This window comes from Hordeum vulgare, chromosome 3H (genome assembly GCF_904849725.1).
Source record: "Hordeum vulgare subsp. vulgare chromosome 3H, MorexV3_pseudomolecules_assembly, whole genome shotgun sequence".
In the NCBI taxonomy this organism is placed as follows: domain Eukaryota; kingdom Viridiplantae; phylum Streptophyta; class Magnoliopsida; order Poales; family Poaceae; genus Hordeum; species Hordeum vulgare.
Genome location: NC_058520.1, coordinates 338,795,163 through 338,803,143, shown reverse-complemented (window position 1 = coordinate 338,803,143; position 7,981 = coordinate 338,795,163).

The following is a 7,981-nucleotide window of genomic DNA, read 5'->3' as shown; positions in this document are numbered from 1 at the left end:
GCAAATAGATCGGAATCCACCGCGATCTGAATCACTGCGAGTACGACTCCATCAACCGCGTTCATAGTAACGTTTCCGCTTAGCGATCTTCAAATGTATGAAGATGCTCTACCCCTTTGCTCGTTGCTGGTTTCTCCATAGATAGATCCTTGCATGGAGTCCGAAAATTTTGAAATTACTTTGATCCCCAATAGTGGCATCCGAGCCAAGGTTCTATACCTAGATTCTATGCACGAGTAGAACACAAAAGTTGTGGGCGCTGATTTGTCAATTTTCTTGCCGTTACTAGTCTTAACTTGATTCGTCGGCATCATGGGATGAAGCGGCCCGGGCCGACTTTACATGTACTCTTATATGAGACTGGTTCCACCGCCTGACATGCACTTGGTGCATAAGGTGGCTAACGGGTGTCTGTCTCTCCCACTTTAGTCGGATTGGATTCGATGAAGAGAGTCTTTATGAAGGGTAAATATCATTGGCATATCAACGTTGTGGCTTTCACGTAGGTAAGAAACGTTCTTGCTAGAGACCCTAACCAGCCACGTAAAACTTGCAACAACAATTAGAGAACATCTAACTTGTTTTTGCAGGGTATGTGATGTGATATGGCAAAAAGGATGTGATGAAATATCTGTGATGTATGAGATTGATCATGTTCTTGTAATAGGATTCACGACTTGCATGTTGATGAGTAAGACAACTGGCATGAGCCATAGGAGTTGTTTTAATTTATTATATGAGATGCAACGCCATGTTGATTACTTTACTTTATCGCTAAGGGTTAGCTATAGTAGTAGAAGTAATAGTTGGCGTGACGACTTCGCGATGACACAATGATGGAGATCATGATGATGGAGATCAGGGTTTCATGCTAGTGACGATGATGATCATGGTGCCCCGAAGATGGTGATCAAAGGAGCAAGATGATATTGGCCATATCATGTCACTATATGATTTCATGTGATGTTTATCATGTTTTACATCTTATTGCTCAGAACGACGGTAGCAAAGATAAGATGATTCCTCATTAAAATTTCGAGATATGTATTCCCCTAAGTGTGCACCATTGGGAAGGTTCGTTGTTTCGAAGCACCACGTGTTGACCGGGTGTGATAGATTCTAGCGTTCGCATACAACGGGTGTAAGCTAGTTTACACATGTAGAACACTTAGGTTGACTCGACGAGCCTAGCATGTACAGACATGGCCTTGAATACGGGAGACCAAAAGGTCGAACATGTACAGACATAGCCTAGTTCATGTGTCACTTGGATGACTAGAGGGATGTCGATCTAAGCGGGAGTTCATTAGTAATTTGATTAGATGAACTTAATTATCATGAACTTAGTCTAAAAGTGTCTTTACAAATATTGTAGATTGATACGTCTCAAACGTATCTATATTTTTTATGGTTTCATGTTGTTATCTTGTCAACTTTGGATGTTTTATATACCTTTTATATATTTTTTGGGACTAACTTATTAATTCAGTGCCAAGTGCAAGTTCCTGTTTTTTCAGTGTTTTTCACTCTTTTCAGATCTGATTTTGGAATGGAGTCCAAACGGAATAAAATACCCGAAATGAATTTTTCCAGAACAGAAGAAGATCGGGGGACTTGAGGGCCAAGGCAGGAGGCCCACAGGGAGCCCACAAGCCCTGATGCCGCGGCCAGGGGGGGCGCGGCGACCAGGCTTGTGGCCTCCCTGGCGCTCCCCTGCCCTAGCTCTTTGGCCTATATATTCCCTAAAATCCTAGAAAAAATCAGGGCGTCATCTTCCATTTCCGCAAGATCTCATCTGGAGACCCTTTCCGGTGCCCTGCCGGAGGGGACTTTGGAGTTGGAGGGCTTCTACATCAATATCATCGCCTCTCCAATGACTCGTGAGTAGTCCAATTCAGACCTACGGGTCCGTAGTTAGTAGCTAGATGGCTTCTTCTCTCTCTTGGATCTTCAATACAAAGTACTCCATGATCTTCATGAAGATCTATCCGATGTAATCCTCTTTGGCGGTGTGTTTGTGGAGATCTGATGAATTGTGGATTTGTGATCAGATTATCTATGAATTATATTTGATATCCTTGTAAGTCGCTCCGAGTGTTGGGTTTTGTTTGGCCAACTAGATCTATGATTCTTGCAATGGGAGAAGTGCTTGGTTTTGGGTTCATACCGTGCAGTGACCTTTCCAAGTGATAGAAGGGGCAGCAAGGCACGCATCATGTGGTTGCCATGAAGGGTAACAAGATGGGCTTTCATCATAGATTTGAGATTGTCCATCTACATCATGTCATCTTGCTTAAGGCGTTACTCTGTTCTTATGAACTCAATACACTAGATGCATGCTGGATAGCGGTCGACGTGTGGATTAATAGTAGTAGATGCAGAAAGTATCGGTCTACTTGTTTTGGACGTGATGCCTATAGATATGATCATTGCCATAGATAACGTCATGACTTTGCGCGGTTCTATCAATTGCTCGTACGTAATTCGTTCACCCACCGTCTACTTGCTTTCATGAGAGAAGCCACTAGTGAACACTACGGCCCCTGGGTCTATTCACTAATATCGTCTCCACTTTTACTTTTACTTTGCTTTGTTTAATTTTGGCTTTCAGTTCTCACTTTGCAAACAATCTATAAGGGATTGAAAACCCCTTCATAGCGTTGGGTGCAAGCTCTTTGCGTTTGTGCAGGTACTTGTGACTTGACGTGATCCTCCTACTGGATTGATACCTTGGTTCTCAAACTGAGGGAAATACTTACCGCTGCTGTGCTACATCACCCTTTCAGCTTCAAGGGTACACCAACGCAAGGCTCCAAGGCCGCGGGGGAATCCTTTGCATATTTGCCAAGGAAGTCCCTATAGGCGTAGCCCGTAGCAGAAGGATTCATGGAGCCGTTGCCACGGAAGGTCTTTTGTTGCCGTAGCAGAAGTATTTCTGGCGCCGTTGTCGGGGAGAGATCAAGTCAATATCTATCCAAGTAAGTGTCACAAACTCATCTCTTGTATTTACCTTTTTTGCCAGTTGCCTCTCGTTTTCCTCTCCCCCACTTCACAATTTGCCTTTTTCGTTTGCCTTTTCGTTCGCCCTTTTTCTCTCGCTTGCTTTCTGTTCGCTTGTGTGCTATGTGCCTTCAATATGCTTGCATCTTCGCTTGCTGAAAATCTATTGATATGGATCCTCACCTACTTGCTAATTTCTTTAAGAGATCCACTTATGTGGAACCAATTGCTAGTGAGTTGAGTGCACTTGACTTTCTCTATGGAGTTTTGCTTGAGATGCGTGAATCTGAAAATCGTGATGAAGAGATTTATGAAGTGATTCACGAGGGCTCCTTGAATGAAAAGCATGATTGCAATGGTTTCACTATAAATCCTATTAGTGACAATCATGCTAAGAATATGCAAAACCCTAAGCTTGGGGATGCTAGTTTTGCTATGTCCACTACTTGTTGCAATGATATTTGCAATAATATTGAAAGTGGGATTGGAGAAGTCATGACTTTAGTTGATGATAATCCTACTATTTTTGAAGAGCATCAACTTTGCATGCATGTGGATCATGAAAAGAATATCCTATGTGATAGTTACATTGTTGAATTCGAATATGAGCCCACATGTAATTATTATGAGAGAGGAAAATATGGTGGTAGAAACTTTCATAACACTAAATCACCTCTCGTTATGTTGAGATTGATATTGTCTCTTTCTTCTTCCGTGCATATGGTACCTATTGGTTGTCTTGACAATCTGCTTTCCTATAAAATGCGTATGCATAGGAAGTATGTTAGACTTAGATGTGATTTTCACATGCTTTATGATGCTCTCGTTGTGCTTCAATTCTTGTCTTTTGTGTGAGCATCATTGATTTATCAATGCCTAGCTAAGGGCGTTAAACAATAGCGCTTGTTGGGAGGCAACCCAATGAATTTATCTTTTTCTTTCTGTTTTGTTGCGTCCGCACTTTCGTAATTCTGTTAAGATTGTGTTTTTTGTCTTCCTTTTGCGTTCGTGCCAAGTAAAACCGTTATGATTAGTCTTGGGGATGATCGTTTGGTCATGCTGGAAAAGACAGAAACTTCCTGCTCACGAAACGAATTTTCAGTTTTTTACTGTGAGAGTTTTTGAGTTGATTCTTTTTGCTGCCGATTGCTACGCAAATTCTTCAGACTATCGTAATTGTGCAGAATTTTTGAAGTACCATAAGTATACGAAGTATACAGATTGCTACAGATTGGTCTTCTGTTAACAGATTCTGTTTTTGTTGAGTTGATTGCTTATTTTGATGAAACTATGGATAGTATCGGGGGGTATTAGCCATGGAAGATTGAAAATACAGTAACCCAACATCAACATAAGTAGAATTTAAGCTTGATACAGTACCTAAGGAAGTGGCGATTTGCTTTCTTATACTAATGTTATCACGAGTTTCTGTTTAAGTTTCGTGTTGTGAAGTTTTCAAATTTTGGGTGAAGTTCTTATGGACAAAGATAAAAAGAGTGGCAAGAGCTCAAGCTTGGGGATTCCCAAGGAACCCCAAGTTGATTCAAGGATGCCGAAAAAGCCTAAGCTTTGGGATGCCCCGGGAAGGCATCCCCTCTTTCGTCTTCAATCCATGGGTAACGTCACTTGGGGCTATATTTTTATTCACCACATGTTATGTGTTTTGCTTGGAGCGTCTTGTATCGTAGGAGTCTTTTATTTTTTGTTGTGTCACAATCTTCCTTGCTGCACACCTAGAGAGAGACATGCACTCACCGTGATTTTGTCGAGCATCACTAATATCATGTGGTTAGACAATTCAGCTCACATGTGCTTCACTTATATCTTTTGAGCTAGTTGATTTTTCTCTATGTGTTTCACTTCTATATTTTAGAGCACGGAAGCGCGTGGCGTGGTAGTTGATCTATGCTATGAAAGTAGTCTCAAAAGGGGTAGTTATCCAAAGGGATATGAAAACTTCCACCTTCATGTGCATTGAGTAGTTAGAGAAGTTTGATTCATCTCAATTAGTTTTGAGTTGTGGTTGTGGTAATATTGAAGTTATACTAGTAAGGTGTTGTGGATCTAGAAATACTTGTGTTGAAGTTAGTGATTCCCGTAGCATGCACGTATGGTGAACCTCTATGTGATGAAGTCTGAGCATGACTAGTTTATTGATTGTCATCCTTTGTGTGGCGGTCGGGATCGCGCGATGGTTTATACCTACCAACCCTTCCCCTAGGAGTATACGTTGAATGCTTTGTTTCCATTACTACTAAAACTTTTGCAACAAGTATATGAGTTCTTCATGACTAATGTTGAGTCCATGGTTTAGATGCACTTTCACCTTCCACCATCACTATCTTCTTTAGTGCCGTGCAACTTTCGCCGGTGCATAAAACCCACCATTAGCCTCCCTCAAAACAGCCACCATACCTACCTACTATCGCTTTTTCAAAGCTATTCCGAGATATATTGCCATGCAACTACAACCATGACATGTGCCACCACTTCTACATTGCCATTGCATGATCATAAGATAGCTGGCATGATGTTTCCATTGATGTCTATCCCATGCTAGATCATTGTCACGGTACACTACCGAAGGCATTCCATATAGAGTCGTAATTGCTCTAAGTTTTGAGTTGTAAGTGTGATGATCATCATTGATGGAGCATTGTCCCATGTGAGGAAATAAAAGAGGCCAGCGAAGCCCATTTACAAAAAGAGGCCAAAGATGCCCACCAAAATTTAAAAAAAAAGAGGCCAAAGAGCCCACCAAAAAATTGAGAGAAAAAGAGAGAAGGGACAATGCTACTATCTCCTTTCCACACTTGTGCAAGCACCATGATCTTCATGACTGAGAGTCTCTCGTTTTGTCACCACCATATATCTAGTGGGAAATTTTCATTATATAACTTAGCTTGTATATTCCAATGATAGGCTTTCTCAAAATTGCCTTAGGTCTTCGTGAGCAAGCAAGTTGCATGCACACCCACTAGTTTTCTTTAAGAGCTTTCACATACTCTTAGCTCTAGTGCATCATTTGTATGGCCATCCCTACTCATTCACATTGATATCTATTGATGATCATCTCCATAGCTCATTGATATGCCTAGTCAATGTGACCATCTTCTCCTTGTTTGCCTTGCAACCTCCACCACACTCCGTTCCACTTATAGCGCTAAAACCATGGCTCACGCTCATGTATTGCGTGAGAGTTGAAAAAGTTTGAGAAAGTAAAGGTGTGAAAACAATTACTTGGCCAATACCGAGGGTGTGCATGATTCAAATTCGTTGTGCAAGGATGATAGAGCATAGCCAGACTATATGATTTTGTAGGGATAACTTTCTTTTGGCCTTGTTATTTTGAATGTTCATGATGACCTTGCTAGTTTGCTTGAAGTGTTATTGTCTCCACGTCAATAGAAAACTATTGTTTTGAATCTAATGGATCTGAACATTCACGTCACATAAAAGGACTTACAAAGGACATCTATGCTAGGTAGCATGAAAGCATCAAAAATTCATTCTTTATCACTTCCCTACTCGAGGATGAGTAGGAGTTAAGCTTGGGGATGCTTGATACGTCTCAAACGTATCTATAATTTTTGATGGTTTCATGTAGTTATCTTGTCAACTTTGAATTTTTTATATAGCTTTTACATCTTTTCGGGACTAACTTATTAATTCAGTGCCAAGTGCCAGTTCCTGTTTTTTCTGTGTTTTTGACTCTTTTCAGATCTGATTTTGGAATGGAGTCCAAACGGAATAAAATCCCCGAAATGAATTTTTCCAGAACACAAGAAGATCGGGGGACTTGAGGGCTAAGGCAGGAGGCCCACAGGGAGCTCACAAGCCCTGACGCCGCGACCAGGGTGGCCTGCGGTGACCAGGCTTGTGGCCTCCCTGGCGCTCCCCTGCCCTAGCTCTTTGGCCTATATATTCCCTAAAATCCTAGAAAAAATCAAGGCATCCACGAAACCACTTTTCCGCCGCCGCAAGCTTCCGTTTCCGCGAGATCTCATCTGGAGACCCTTCCCGGTGCCCTGTCGGAGGGGACTTTGGAGTTGGAGGGCTTCTATATCAACATCATCGCCTCTCCAATGACTCGTGAGTAGTCCACTTCAGACCTACGGGTCCGTAGTTAGTAGCTAGATGGCTTCTTCTCTCTCTTGGATCTTCAATAGAAAGTACTCCATGATCTTCATGGAGATCTATCCGATGTAATCCTTTTTGGCGGTGTGTTTGTCGAGATCCGATGAATTGTGGATTTGTGATCAGATTATCTATGAATTATATTTGAGTCTTATATGCATGATTTGATATCCTTGTAAGTGTCTCCGAGTCTTGGGTTTTGTTTGGCCAACTAGATCTATGATTCTTGCAATGGGAGAAGTGCTTGGTTTTGGGTCCATATCGTGCGGTGACCTTTCCCTGTGATAGAAGGGGTAGCAAGGCACGCATCATGTTGTTACCATGAAGGGTAACAAGATGGGCTTTCATCATAGATTTGAGATTGTCCATCTACATCATGTCATCTTGCTTAAGGCGTTACTCTGTTCTTATGAACTCAATACACTAGATGCATGTTGGATAGCGGTTGACGTGTGGATTAATAGTACTAGATGCAGAAAGTATCGGTCTACTTGTTTTGGACGTGATGCCTATAGATATGATCATTGCCATAGATAACGTCATGACTTTGCGCGGTTCTATCAATTGCTCGTCAGTAATTCGTTCACCCACCGTCTACTTGCTTTCATGAGAGAAGCCACTAGTGAACACTACGGCCCCCGGGTCTATTCACAACTATCGTCTCCACTTTTACTTTTACTTTGATTTGTTTACTTTTTGCTTTCAGTTCTCACTTTGCAAACAATCTATAAGGGATTGAAAACCCCTTCATAGCGTTGGTGCAAGCTCTTTGTGTTTGTGCAGGTACTTGTGACTTGACGTGATCCTCCTACTGGATTGATACCTTGGTTCTCAAAATGAGGGA